The sequence below is a fragment of the Microtus ochrogaster genome, chromosome 4, assembly GCF_000317375.1.
Source record: "Microtus ochrogaster isolate Prairie Vole_2 chromosome 4, MicOch1.0, whole genome shotgun sequence".
NCBI classification, from domain to species: Eukaryota; Metazoa; Chordata; class Mammalia; order Rodentia; family Cricetidae; genus Microtus; species Microtus ochrogaster.
This window is the reverse complement of record NC_022011.1, coordinates 68,172,335-68,188,634: the sequence shown is the minus strand read 5'-3', so window position 1 is coordinate 68,188,634 and position 16,300 is coordinate 68,172,335.

Genomic DNA, 16,300 nt, shown 5'->3' with positions numbered 1-16,300 from the left:
GGATTGCTGTGGCATAGTGCCCAAAGAACATTGATTTTATAACTGAAATATGAGTAGGGAAGCAATAAAAACACCTGAAATCCTCTATTTTTTTTCTAGACTGTGTAACTAAAAATGTGGGTTAGGGGATCTAGGAATGAGTCTTGAATTCTAGGTTGGAAAACAGTTTGATTTTAATACATTTTCATGATTATGAATCAGTGAAGAAAGTACCCTGATTATGATAAGGTGTTTTAGAAGCAATACTGGCACCATAGTTCATCCATGCTTAAAAATGCACTGAAGTCTCTCTTGTTCTTTTTCTCACAGAATACAAGATGTTAATTCAAATAGTCTGTCCAGTGAATTAAGTAGTTAACAAGTAAAGTGATTATTACCACACAAAAAGGTTTAGATGTTCTTCCAAAACCATTCTGTAGGAATGTATCATCAGAATTCAGGCATCTTGATTCCTAATGAATCTAACTTGGCATTTGATGTTATTTTAGAATATTTTGAAAAATGGTAAGAGACAATTCAAGCCAGTTTGATCTAGAAGTCTCATACTCATCTATGTTTTTAAAAATTTCTGTCCTGCACTAATTTAGGTAAATAATCAATTATCATACCAGCTCTCTACCACAAATGTGAGAATACCCAAGTTATACACCTGATTATTTAGATAAGAGGCAAATAAATTCTTTATCTTTAGACGGTGATTCTTTGAGTTATTAAAACTAGTCTGGTTAGGTAAATAATGAAGTTCAGAAGTTTCTCAAGAGTGATGGTTAAGTCCCTACTAATAAGCTACTGTTTAGTTATAAAATAAAAGAACAGAATATATAAAAAACTTATAAACAGAAAGAGGAGTGGGCAACGGGCATACAAATAGTAAGTATCCAATAAACGATAGTGTGTTGATTTTGTTAGATTATTTAGACCTTTATTTCTTGAACAAAGGCAAGGCAAATCAAAGTTGGCCCAGGTATGTAACTATGCAAGGCCTTGCCCTGAAGATGGGTCTCTGAGTACATTTTGGAGGCTAAATACAGAATATTGTACCACCAAGTACATTGGCCTTTTTGTAGCAAGCTATTGGAGATCTGGGTTTAAAGAGTATATGATTTTGATCAGCACTCAAAAATCAAGTCATTTATCCCATTTGTTTCCAGTCAGTTGTTTATGCATATATGTGATCACTAACTAAAAACTAAACACACCAGAAAGAAGTATTGATGTACACAAATATATTTAATTATCTGTTCAAACAGTTTGAAACAGTGGTGTCCCTTTTTATTTTCAACTTGATTCCATACTCAGCATAAACTTATGGTCTCTGAGAGATCTGAAGGACTTTATCTCTTACTAACAATGGCATGTTAATACTGCAGTAAGGGTTTTCTCAGCTGTGTAACAGGAGGGGAGGAGAAGGTACAACAAGATTCGAGAAAATGCGCATATGTTTGTGTATTGATTTCATAAATGTTTGCATAGACATAAGGGAAGGAAGAAAGTCAGGAAAACCATGGAAGAAGAAATTGAAAACAAAGGCAGCATGCTTGTGACAGAGGATAGGTGTGTGCCTGATCTTCAAAGCAGCGCCAAGGAGATGAGAAGTGAGAGTTCCAGAATGCACTGTGAACGTCTGCCCACCCTTTCTGATCTGTTCCTCTGCTTCAGAACCCAGATATCACATTGCCTCTACTCCTGCTTACTCTCTGATGTGAGTCAATGTAAGAAAACTAGCGCCTCCCATTCTGTGTCTCTCTCTTTTTATCTTCTCACAGTCTGATGGCTCTTGAGCCTGCTATGCTGCCATGGGAACCTGCAGGAGACAGTAGGCACCCATTACATTTATTCTCTTTCATCTCTTTTTGAAAACGAATTAAGTGTTTTTCCTTTAGTTTGGCATGGAAAATGTGTCTTAACTCCAGAGGCCTGAAATTTGCACATCCAGGAAACTTAGTTTAATATTGTAAACCAAGGCTAAATAAATAAATGAATAAGTTAACAAATGACAATAAAGCATGAGGCTTCTCACAGAGTGCAACGTCATTCAACTTTAAAAGTAATAAAAATTGTGGTCATCAGCAAATAGTTACATGAGTATGATCCCCATTGGTAATTGTTTCTTTTATTTTATTTATTTATTTATTTATTTTTTATTTTTTTATTTTTGGTTTTTCGAGACAGGGTTTCTCTGTGGTTTTGGAGCCTGTCCTGGAATTAGCTCTTGTAGACCAGGCTGGACTCGAACTCCTAGAGATCCGCCTGCCTCTGCCTCCCGAGTGCTTAAATTTATTTATTTATTGAGGATTTCTGCCTCCTATTTCCCTCCCCCTCTCCCGATCAAGTCCCTCTCCTTCATCAGCTTGAAGAGCCATCAGGGTTCCCTGACCTGTGGGAAGTCCAAGGACCGCCCACCTCCATCCAGGTTTAGTAAGTTGAGCATCCAAACTGCCTAGGCCCCCCCAAAGCCAGCACGTGAAGTAGGATCAAAAACCCATTGCCGGGCGATGGTGGCGCACGCCTTTAATCCCAGCACTCGGGAGGCAGAGGCAGGCAGATCTCTGTGAGTTCGAGACCAGCCTGGTCTACAGAGCTAGTTCCAGGACAGGCTCCAAAGCCACAGAGAAACCCTGTCTCGAAAAACAAAAACAAAAACAAAAACAAAAAAAAAAAACATTGCCATTGTTCTTGAGTTCTCAATAGTCCTCATTGACCGCTGTGTTCAGCAAGTCCGATTTTTTCCCATGCTTTTTCAGACTCAGGCCAGTTGGCCTTGGTGAATTCCCAAAAGAACATCCCCATTGTCTCAGAGTGTGGGTGTACCCCTCGCGGTCCTGAGTTCCTTGCTCGTGCTCCCCCTCCTTCTGCTCCTGATTTGGACCTGGAGATTTCTGTCCGGTGCTCCAATGTGGGTCTCTGTCTCTGTCTCCTTTCATCGCCTGATGAAGGTTAATATTCAGGGGGATGCCTATATGTTTGTCTTTGGATTCACCTTCTAATTTAGCTTCTCTAGGATCGCGAATTATAAGCTCACTGTCCTTTATTTATGGCTAGAAACCATGGGATGTACTCACTCATATTTGGTTTCTAGCCATAACTGTTTCTTTTAATGAGAAGTTGCCATTATTAAAACAATAGTTTTTGTATCAGGATGGCTAAAATCAAATATATTAGATTTAAATTCTAGCACATCTCTGCAAGTTGAGCAAGTCATTTCACTTCCCTAAAATTTGATTTTCACCATCTTTCCAATGGATTTCCAGAACAGCGGGGTCTCATTGAACGTAGGGAAGCATTAAGAGAGTTAATGCAATGTACTTATAGAAATGACTGCCACAGTGGATGCTCAGTATTCACAAAATGCCCCGTCAAACAAAGGCTTAGTGTGGATTATACACAGAAGGTAATTTTGGTAACTGGAGAGACTACACTTAGTACCTGTCAGATTTCTCTTTCTCTCCCTTCCCGCTCCCTCTCTCCCTCTCTTTCTCTGTCTGTCTGACTCTCAGTTAAAGAAACTATATTATAGAAGTGAATACTTTATCAAGGAATAATTTACACATAACGTGTACGCTTAAATGATGGATCCTTTTCCAAGGAACCTTAAAAGTGAGATAAGGAAATAGATTTTTGACAAGTAGGAATAAAACTCAGAAAAGAGTTAATTTATCTATAAGGTTACTTGTTGAGGTTCATCATTACTAAATGACCTTGTATTTTCATCATATAATGTTTATGATTTGCAAAAGAAATTGATTTATATATTTGATCTATTCCAGATATTACTCATCTTAATTAAAACTTTCTTTCATCAGATTATCTTTCTCTCATGCACAGAAAAATATTTCTTGTTAAAGCATATACTGTACTTTAAAGGTTTTATTTTCTACTTGATATACACAGTAGTTATCATATAAACAAGCTTTTATGTAATTCATAAGGAGAAATGGCCTGAGAAAAGTAGGAATTTGGGGCTTTTAATGACATTACAGTGATATTCCAGAGTGGATAGTTACCATAGCTAATTAGCAAATTGCACAAATACAACAGGAGTTAGAATAACATGTGAATTTTCATCTGTATACATGCAGCTTTGGAGAACTGCCATTTCTGAACAGGAAGATGGGTCTACATAGTAAACAGTAAGCAGTTCTGTAATAAACTCCACTTTAATTTCTATCTGGTTTGAGAGAAGTGATCAAATTATCTAATCAGAATCATTGACACTGTCAAGAGAATTTTTAAGAATAAAGACAAATTTGAAATGAAGCCCGTGAGTCAGTCTCGTTATCTGCATCAAATTGAATTGAGAGCTAAAATATGCCTTGTGTCTAGCCAAGTTTCATTTTCAAAGATGCTGTTGACATACACATTTTTCAGTTCTGTGATGGTCCTTGGATTAGCTTCATATCTGATATTTAAAATGAAATCAAATGAAGACTACAAGTCTGATTCCTCATTAGTCAACTGAAGCTTTCTCGGTCTCACTGAGATGGATACTCTTGTGTGCCCTTGCTTATTATATCTCAATAGGGACATGATAAGTAAATTTAAAAATGTTTAATCTATGTGCACATCTTTTAAAAATACAATGAAAGTTTCCTTTCTCATGAAAAATGGTTTTAACAAATGTTTCTATAAGGACCTCGATGAGGTATCAAAAGTAAAATCTCCTTAATTGTTGTGCAGTTGAACTTCAGTTTCTAAATGCTTTCTGTTTTTTACCAAAATGTCAAATTATTTTCGGTGTGAAAGAGAAGGCACTCTTTGTAAACTGCCAGATTGTGTACCTGATGGTTAAATACTGCCAAATTTTACAAGGATACAAAACCTAACTTTCTATATTCACAAGAGATGTTTACTCACCAGAAAAACATGCAGGATAATAGCACCTTGAATTTATCATATTTATTGTTATGAAAAACTTTATTATTCCCTTATACTTCAGCAGAGTCAAGGCAAGTTCTGGTGATTTCATTTTTACAGGTGGGGAAAGTGGAATTTTATGATAGCAAAAGCTAACGAATGAAAGCTGGCATAGCTAATATCAGTAACTGGAATAAAAGGAACTGGGGTACTCAATTTTGTTCTCAGTACGCTTTCATTGTTATCTGCACTCCGATACTTACAATAAATACATAACTTTGAATAAATAAAAGAACTCCTTCCTCCTCAGCAGTCAAGCCCTCAATCTTTAATAAACCTACAATGATTTGATTTTATAAGATCAATAACACTATTAATGCATTGTATGTTGCTTAGTGAAATGAAGTTAGAACTTTCATAATTAAAGAATATTTATATCTTAATCTACAATTTTTAAAGAATAAAATCAAAAATACATACATGGATATTGTTTCTATGGATCCCTGTATCTTATAAGGTCATATATATGTGTATATATACATATATATTTATTGCAGTCATTCAGAAGCTAAATTTCTAAAGTCACCTAAATTTTCCAAATTCATCCTACTGAATACATTTGACTTTGGAAAATCTAAAACCTGAGCTCTACACATATAGAGTACAAACAAGGTGACCGTTATTTACAGTATTTGCTATCAAGAGTTTTTCTTTAAGATTTTAAGGAGCTAATGCAGAGTTCTCATTTGGAGTTTAAGGAATGATTCACGTGGCTTTGCCTCCATTTCTTCTTTAAAATATATCAAAAATCATATGTGTGTCGGTGTGATGAAAAAAATTACACAGCTTGACAGAAATACTGACAATTGCACTTGCAATTTTAAATAGATTAAAATTGCCTTACACGTAAGCTGCTTTTGACAAAGTTCTGAGTCATGTGGAGGCATTTTGTTTTCCTTATTATATGAGGAGAAACAGTGCTATTCACAGGGCTTGATGGAGCCTTTACGTCCTCTGCACGTTAGATCTGAAATTAGAAAGGGTGCTGTACAAATAAACACCTAATGCTACCGCATTTGAGTGTGTTGTCATCGTATTCTGTGTGTGTGCAAAGAGGGTGGGGGTGAGAGCAAAAAGAAGACATAATGAAGAGAACACAGGAAATACCTTTATGCAAAATGCATGGCATAACACACACATTCCACGAACTTCAGCAATGCCCACAACAATTTTAGTTTGATCAAGGAGAACAATGGAAATATCCCACAGAAAACCACTATTTTAGTGTACCCTATCATATTCCCCAAAGTCTATGATATAAATAAAAGGTATATTATTATAAAACAGTAACATCTAAGCATTTTCAGTTTGGTGTAATATGTATAAAACTTTCATATTTTTTTTCACATAAAATTTAATTTAAGGAGCCTGTCTGTAACTGGTAGAATTAAAGCTAAGTTTCATTTTCAGCATTAAAATCTATAGGCCACGTTATAAGTTATGAAATCTTATAAACAAATATTAAAAAGGATCTTTCTTTCATCCACAGTTTCATTAATCTAGTGGGTTGTCTTAAATATTCATATATATTCTGTAACAGAAGCATTTTGTAATTCTCAGATTCATCAAAAGGAATCTGAGGTGAATGTAGACTAGATGGAAAATGTTGGCCAGAACAAGAATGTTTTGCTTTTAGCATCTGAGTAAGCCTGTATGATATAGGAAAAGATTTCTGAATAAATTAATAATGTGATTTTACAAGGTAGAAAGTCATATTCGAATTTGAGCTTCAACATCTTGTTCTTAGGTATTTTTGTCCAGAAGGTTACCAAAGATCTCTTAAACTAGGTAATCATATTAGTATGAATTTTAGTGCTGAGTGTTGAGAATGGCTTCTATGAATCTAGGCAAATCTACTTTTCTTTCTGGTAAGCAAGGGCTCTAGCTGCATCCCAGTCATCCTTTCTGCCCACATTCTTCTTGTCTATTGTAGCAGAAGTTTGCCAGTTGGATTTACCTTATACATCACTGCAAACCCACACACATGCATATAGACATACACACATGCAAACATACATACATACATGCATATATACTGCATACTCACAGGTAAATTAAAATTTCAAGAACAATCTTAGTTTGTTAGATTTAAAAATGACTTTCATGTTTACATGTACTTCATTAATGTTTTTGTCATGAATCAAATGAATTTATTGTCTATCTGTCCCGAAGATCTTTATTGAACATTAAGTGTTAACTTCCAGTTTCACAGGAACGTCCTGAGAGGAGGGGGAAGGTTTGAAAAGAACAAAGTAACAATCTTTGTTAGGAGGCATACACCACAGCTGTATTGCAATCTGCCCAAACAACTGGGCCCTATTACGTTAATACAGAAAAAAAAAAATGATCCCATGATGTGGGTATTTCCAGCAGTCTTTCTTGCAAATAGAAACCACCCACAACGTATTGTACTTTTGAAATATGTAAATGTGTTGCAAGGTGATCACATACAGGGCTTGGGAGGTATCACCTAAGGGTGGGCAGGCTACAGTGTACAATGCAGTTTGGACTTGTCTTTGTTTAAAAATAGTACGCTATTTCTTTTTCATAATACTCATAATGGAATTATTTTGCTTTCCCAGCGAGTTTCCGTTTGGAGCAGGAAAAGTGCTAGATGATGATAACAGAAGAAAACAAAGCTCAGGCCGATTCTGGGGAGGAAAATGAGCTGCTAAGCTTATTGAATTGGTCTGTTGATCTTACGAAAATAAATAAATATGTAGAGAAGAACCTCTTTCAGTAGAAATGCCACTTAACTTGATTTATAATGTGCGGCATTAATGGAACCGAATCATAAAAATATCATGTGTTAGCACTGCCCTGTATGTCCCATGGCCTTCATTAGCTTACAGGAGCTTCCGTTGAAATCTGAAAATGCTAACAGAAAAATGACAGAAATCAGTTATGTTGTCCCGTTGGTTTGGCTTTATAATAATAATAATGATAAAAGTTTGGTTTAAGCATCCATTTATATGTAAAAAAAAAAAAGTGAGGAGCACTCAGCTAGGCAGAAGAGTGGTGCCAAGACACAGCAGGCAATGTTTAAGAGAAAAAGCCCGGCTGTAAATGTGCACAATATTCCACATTATATACATGTCATTTCTGAGTAGTGTTGGAACGATGTGGTGTCAAATCTGTATGACAGATTGAGGTGAAAGCTGGGAAGAGAGAGCTTGTGAAAAACAGCCCCGACTGAGTGGTGCATCCTATAGGAGTTATCCTGCAGGCTATAAGTAACCAACTTCATCACATGAAGGGAAGAGGAGAGCAGGGATAATCGTCTACTAATTTAACTAGCTCATTTGGTCATTGTATTATTTAAATTGTATTCAAGTGTAACAATGCCATCTAGTGATGGAATTCCAAACTGATCTTTTGGTAAGGTTAGAAGAAAAGTCTCTGGCTATACAGTGCTTTAAAGTTATAATCCTGGGATATAATAATAGAGCATCCTTGCAATATAATTTTTTAGTTTTAGATAAATTATCCCCACACGATGACAAGAAGAACGAAATGAAGCTTTGGTCATTTGTTTTTGTGAGAAATCCATGCCCAGTAGAAAATGTTTGAGTTTCCATCTTTCTAGGTTCCAAGTTAAAAGAATATCTACTATTGCTCATTCACTGGATCTTTATAAAAACCCACACGAGAGGTATACTTTTTACTTAGTCTTTGCCGTCTCAAAAGCAGTCTTCATAAAATAATAGCTAACCAAACTATTACTACATACTTCTCTGTCTTCCCCTTCTCAGGTTTTTGTGCCTGGGGTAAAGCCAGCTCTTCTGCAGAATGGATGTCTGATTTTTTTCATGGTCCTAATTCTTGTTTCTCTGTAGCACACAGTATTTGTCTTGCCGTACTGTAAATGCCTAAAAGTACCTTTCCCATTTGTTGGAAGAAATACAAACCCACAGTTGTGTGCACCACAATTGCAAATCTTGCCTGAAATTAGGAAAAATATATAAGAATAAAAACTAAAATGGAAGGTAAATGATTTCAGAACTCTCTTTGCTGGGCTTGCACTGAAGAGACAACTTCTTTGGTTTTGGTCTCCTTCATAAAGTGAGTGACCAAAGACAAAGTTGATTCTAACAACCTTCTCAACAAAAAGCTACTGGGCATCTTAAGTATTCGTTAATTGAACTTGGATTAAAAAAAAAGACAAACAAACAAGGAAATAACTAAACCTGTTCAACTGAATACTCCTTGGTTTGACATAGCATATCTTTTAATCCCCTTTCACTACATTTTAAAATACATTTTTGATCGGTTATCTACAAGTTTAGTGTGTCTAATATTATCAGACAGCAGGAGGGAAGATACAAAGCAAGGTAGCATTCAAGATTCTCCTCCATTATCAAATTCATTTCAGGTACTTTCTAGCTAGTTTAATGTTGACACACAACAAAGAAAAAAGACAAAAAAAAATGTATGGAATAAAGATATATAGCATGTGCTACCTTCTTCTTTTCAATGACCAATGATTTTTTTTTTATTGCTTTCTTGAAGATAAGAAATTGGTCCATTTCGGTACCTCAGTTTCAGGGAATATTCCAAATGTTGTCAGCTGTTTAGTGCAGAAGCTTTAGAAACTAGAATAAGGTGCTGCCTGCTGCCATGGAAACCCACATATTTTTAGTTTATATGTCAAAAATTAAAATATTCATATATCAATACTAATAAACGGATACTAAGACTTCTCTTCCTTTCTGATGAATAAATTTAGGAATCAAATTCTATTTTCTCAATAAACTAAAGGTCATTGTGTATATGCAACCTTATTTCTGGAACTTTCACAATTTATTACTCAGTTTCTCACCAAAATAACTGCAGGACACAAAAATAAACAACATTTTCTATTCAAATATTATGAAAGGAAGTTACCTTTAATATGTATATCCTGGTGGTCTCTTTCATAATTGTCATCGGTTATACATTCTGATCCAATCCATTATAGTAAAAGAGAGAATGACACCTGGTTAAAATCACATGTGATAGAGAGAAGACTACTTGAAGTCCTATGCAACAGTTTCAGAAGACAGCAAACGAAATAAATCAATAGTAAATATGGTGGGTATGAGCTCTACTTAGCCTTAATGTGGAGAGAGGAGATATTGGAAAATTATTGTCCTGGATCACAGTTAATAGACAAAGGCCAACTATTTAAAAAGAAGATAGGCTATGTAGCTCAAAAGGAGTTTGATGGGAAGTCTATCACAGTTTTGTAGTATATTTTCTTTGAAAATATCCATAATCTGATTTTTATTGCTGAGGAAACATTGCATTAAGTTATTGGTATATGAAAATCTTGCATTTTAGATCCCAGCCTGTTCTTGTTTTATTTTTCAATCTTTCTGCTTGCTGTCAGTATTCCTTTCTCTTTTTCTTCTCTGTTGTATAACATACTGATTTGATTTTATATTTTTGACAACATTATTAGTAAGCTATCCTATTTTATAAATTTACTATATTTGTGTTAGTAAAGACATAACATATTTAGAGCCTTAAGAATTTTGTATAATACACTTGCATAAAAGATTTTAATTTCTTTAGAAGAAAAATTAACCAAGGTAACATAAGGTATATTGATAACATGCTAGCTAGTAAAGAAAAATATTAACTTTTGAGAGAGAGTCTCACTCTAAATTAGAGGCTGAATTGAATCACTTGGTTCCTGTCCAGGGTTCCTGAGCACTAGGGATCTCTGCATACATGACCCAGTCCAGGTCTTACATTTTCTTATGTTTCATCGAAAAAAAAAAGTTTTTTTGTATCAATATAGGTGAAATTATTTTCACAAAATAGAGATATAATACACTTCCTAACAATGCAATACATATATATGTGTGTGTGTGTGTATATATACACACACACACACACACACATATATATGAGAGAGAGAGATTTTGAAGAACCAGAGCAAGCTTTTATCATGCTGCTTATTGATCCAGATTTTTAATCCCCTACGAAATTGAGCAGTTATTTCACCCAACTTTTTCTATTGCTTACACAAACCTAATTCTGATCTAAACAAGTAAAAAGAAGAAGTCAACAACAAAAAAAACCTTTTTCTCTCTACACTTTCGGAAAAGCCATGTTTAGCATTTTGCTATTAATTTTTTTTACATTGATCTGAACTCCTATTTGACTGAACTGATACTATTGATCACTTGCAGTTTTGTCGAGACTGATAGATCTGTACGCTCCAGACATATTAACGACGCAAGTCAGAGGACTTCTCTACAGAGTGCAGCCTTACTTCTAAACCACTTAGTAGCATAAATAGAGAAATGAATCATGCAACTAAAATACTCGGTGGTTTTGTTGCTTGTTTGTTTTGTTTATTTGTAAGTGTATGGGCAAGGTCAACTTTATTCTTGGCCGAGTTGCACGTAGAGAAGCCAGTACACAAAGACAGGAAGTGCACTTGGTATTTATTTGAACTCAGGTAGCAACCTTGTCTTTTCCTCTACTACCTTGGGTCTAATCAAACAGTTATTTCTGTTGTCTAGATAAAGAATAACTGATGCACAGGAAACGAAGAGTATGGGAAAGGGATCACTTCTCCAGGCTGGCAAATTTCTGGAATGAATGCTGGGGTGCGGGTGGGGTGGTAAGCTAGAAGGGAAGACAAATACATTTGCATAAAAGTCTTACAAGATGTGAAAGATATAAAGATCTGACTTTGTTGTCATAAAGTTTTTACCTTATTTATAAGAAAAGGCATATTTAATGGTTCTTTAAAATCCATCTTATTTTTAAATTCTTTTCTCCAAACCATGCAGGGTGTTGCCTTCCTTTTTCTTCCTACCTGGGAGTGGGAAAAAGTAATAGGGAGGAACTGCCCGCTTATTAATGACTGGCTCAATAAAACTGAGTTAGGCCTCTGCTGCAAAGAATTATTACACCGACTCTTTCTCTAGCGTGTTTTAAGGTGAGCCTGCTTCCCTTGGGTGGTGCCTTGACCTGGAGATTGACTGGCCCCATAGGAACTTTAGGTCTGTAGCCAGACCACAGATTCTATTCTCTAGGCTTGGAGACTTTTCTTTTACCTGGGCCCTCACTGCTCTAAAGTACTTGGCTTTAAGAATGGCAAAGATTTTTTTGGTTGTTGTTGAAACACTTTAAAAAAAATTACTAATATATATCCCCCCAAAAGAGTATTTATTGAAATAGCTAACAAAATTAATTGCATAGGTGAACTACATTTGATTAAAAAAACAAAACAAAACAAAAACCTTTTGCTGACATCAACTCAAGATTCACTCATTGGCCAAGGACCTTCAGAGTCTTTCTAGATTTATGTTTAATAAATTAAATAAAAATGATGTAATATGCAGAAGAATTTCTATAGTAAATCTTTGATTAGTGGCATAATTGATATTAGTCAAATATTCTGACATTTCCTTCTCAGTTTGTTTCTTTCATTTGTATCTTTAAAATAAAAGGTATAAGAGGGGTTGAGGAGGACATTTCAATTTAATGACATTTGTATATTCAATTTCTAATAATTTCTTTGTATTCTGTCTCCTTTATCAGTTATCTAGTAGCCAAAACTTGAATGAAAAATGAAGAGTAATTTGTCAACTAACGGTGACACAGATGGTTAAATGATATGACACAAGAAACTCTTGAAACATGAAAACAGGTATGAGTATATTTAAGACTATTCCAATAAACATTTTTAATCCTAAACTTTATATTTTTTTAAATGTGTGACTTATTTTATTTATTTATTTATTTATTTATTTATTTATTTATTTAAGATTTCTGTCTCTTTCCCGCCACCGCCTCCCATTTCCCTCCCCCTTCCCCAATCAAGTCCCCCTCCCTCATCAGCCCAAAGAGCAATCTGTGGGAAGTCAAAGGACCACCCACCTCCATCCAGGTCTAGTAAGGTGAGCATCCAAACTGCCTAGGCTCCCACAAAGCCAGTACGTGCAGTGGGATCAAAAACCCATTGCCATTGATCTTGAGTTCTCAGTAGCAGCATTGTTTGTAATAGCCAGAACCTGGAAACAACCTAGATGCCCTTCAATGGAAGAATGGATGAAGAAAGTATGGAATATATACATATTAGAGTACTACTCAGCAGTAAAAAAACAAGGACTTTGTGAATTTTGCATGCAAATGGATGAAAATAGAAAACACTATCCTGAGTGAGGTAAGCCAGACCCAAAAAGAGGAACATGGGATGTACTCACTCATATTTGGTTTCTAGCCATAAACAAAGGACATTGAGCCTATAATTTGTGATCCCAGCGAAGCTAAATAAGGAGAACCTAAACTTTATCCTAAGAGCCACACTGATATAACAGCATGTTTCATCATCTCTTTCATTGACTATGCTTCTTCCCTCTTCATTTTTCCTAAAAAAATTACTTTAAAAATGTTAAGTAAGATAGATTTTGTCATATAATTTTCAAATGCTGTATCTCACCAGAGACTTAAAAATAGAGTATGTATGTACATTTGAAATTATCATGAATTTCACCTTGAAAAAAAAAAAACTAGAAAACTTGAATTAGGTGTGTTACATGAATTTAAATGCTCAGGTGTTTTCAGAAAATGTATGCGAATGGATCACTAGTGGAACCCCAATAAATCCAGTCATAGCCTTAAAAATCAAACTCGAATTTCTTATGTTTCATTGTTTTTATTGTGCTAATGCAAGTTTAGATGAAAAATTGTTGGACTGTGTGTGTGGGGCATTGCATGGGCATATTTTTTAGACTTTGGTTCCATCTAGTGGACCTAGAAAAAATTATGTGTATGTATAACTTGTATTACAGGACAGAGCCACAGTTAAAAGAACATTGAGAGGGTGGTGAATTTAATGTATTTAATATACCACAGTGTATAGTTTGGTACTAGAAACTACTATTCTATTTTGTGAATGGTCTTCTCTTAAAATTAGTGAGCTATTTTTTTTTTTAATGTGGGCCAAACTTTATTCTGTCACCTTACATTTTATAGGAATAAAAAGGTTCTTTTTGTTGTTTTGTGATTTTTTTTTATTTTTTCATTAGTTAAAGTATTCCTCTCGGACTTTGGCTTTGTAGGGAGGTGGAATCATGATGTCTCCTGGCAGAAGAGAAAACACCTTTGTCAGATTCCCCAGAACACCTGCGCACAAGCCCATGAGGGGAAAGGAAGTCCTGCAAGGGTGTTCCTTTTTAGTGAGGAGTAGCGATTGGTTCATTTTAGTGACAGAGAATTGGAGCAAGGTTACTGAGTTTGGACATTATTTTTAATCTAACACCACCTTTAACAATCCTCGGACTCTCGCATCAAATCTATTTTCCTCCTTAGTTCGCGTTTTTCCTCTTTGAAGGTCACAGCAGTTCTTTCAGCCGCAGAACTACAGGCTCTGGAGCAGAATGTGTGTTCCTGTAATTGCTTTAAACAGGTAAACATCAGTGCTCTAATCAAAACGACCGTTTCACCTAATCAGAATGCAACTGGATTTTTTTTTCTTCCAGGAGAACATATAAGCATTTAACAAGCAACATCCTTAAGCTTGTAAAGGAATGGATAATTTAAAGTAGCTAATGGGAATGACAGTGCAGAGTGTAGTGCTAGAAACCTAATTGTCAATACGAAAGCCCCTGAAACTTTTGCCTGGGATAACTTCCCAAGCTGCTAAACTACCCTGCAGCAGCGCCCATTCATTCCCACCTGTAGAACAGTCATCTACCCTGATCATCGCTGCTCAGTCTTGTTAAGAGCAGATGCAGATTTCAAAATGGCTAAACTGATGGGGGCACCGTGAAACAGTCCACCTGGTTTGTGCCTATACAGATGGGCGTACTTCGCTTTTTCTTGGGTGTCCTAGCGGCTTTTAAAAATGTGACTACTAGAACTAGCTCTGTAGATCAGGCTGGCCTCGAACTCACAGAGATCCACCTGCCTCTGCCTCCCGAGTGCTGGGATTAAAGGCGTCCAGGCAAAAAGCTACGCAGAAGCCCTGTCTTGAAAAAAAAAAAAATGTGACTACTGAACTGGTCTGACTACATTCATTTTTAGCAATATAATAAACATATTCAATCAATTTAAATTTTCAGTATCTTTCCTTTATATATTTTGATAAAGCTAAGTAAAAGTTATTTGGATTATTTCCAAAAGAAAACAACAGATGTCTTCAAAAATACACCTGGCTATGAATGTAGCTCAGTGGTAGAAACTTCATGATAAAACATCTTGATATAATAATTTAGAGTCAGATTTCAAATGTATTAGCAAATGTTTCTTTTGTCACTATGAAAATGAATCATGTGTATGTATCACAAACATTTTACAATATAGCATTTTATAAAATAAAAAAAAACATTTACTCATTTCCTCTTCTATATATCTAGTGTTGCCATTTATAGCATTGCTGTTTTTAATTCTTTGGAATTTCAAAAAATTCTAACTCATATGTCTTAATTCTACATCTATATGCATATATTTGCATTCTTATTGCAATATAGGTGAAAAATTAAACAAATTTATTCTACTACCTCGTTTTTTCTTTCAAACAAAAGTTTTGTTTCCTTACGTGTTTCTTTTATTCTGAAAGTAAGCTTTTCAATGTCCACATATAGATGTGAACATGTCCTTCTGCTTGATCTTCATGGTGCTAGTCAAAGAATTGTTCCTTTCTACTTCTCAATACCTGTTTCTTGACTCCAAACTCCTGAGAGTTTTCAGAGGTAAAAGTACTTTAGGTTTCGTGTTTACAGCATTTGTTGTTCTCTTAAACTTTGGGCAGGCCTTCAAAAACCTGTGTTGTCAGTTGATACAACAATCGCAAATGAAGAAAGCACATTTGTACAACATTGAATCATTATTTGTAGTTGCAGGGAATAGTGTTTGGCTTGCAAAAAAAAATAAATAAATGAAGCACGGTGCTTGTCTGTAAATGTCTGTATTCAAGTTTCAAGTTCAAATAATCCCTAATCTCCAATAACAGTATGTATAGCCGTTTCATATTCTTCTTAATGGTATGGTGCTTTTATTTCAAATCTTCTCACTTTACTTTGAGTTCCACATTCTCTTTCTCTAAGTCAGCAAAGGACTGTCTTTAAAAAAAAACAAAACAAAACATAGTCACAAGTTCTCCAAAGATTTTATAATATAGCAAACTAAATTCTGACTCTAATTGCATTACTTTCACATGTATCTGTAACATGTGTTATTGTATTATATGCATATTCCAGATATTCTAGTAGCACATTCTGAGAATTAAGGGTAGTGACATATAAATACACAGGTATATTAATGGCAGACTTGAAAAGAGTTGTATATTGTGTATTTGCATTCAGTAAAAAGCATTTTAAATGAAGAAATTTGGGGAAAATAGCTGAATATCAATCATGAATTGCTCTAATTTTACACACATACA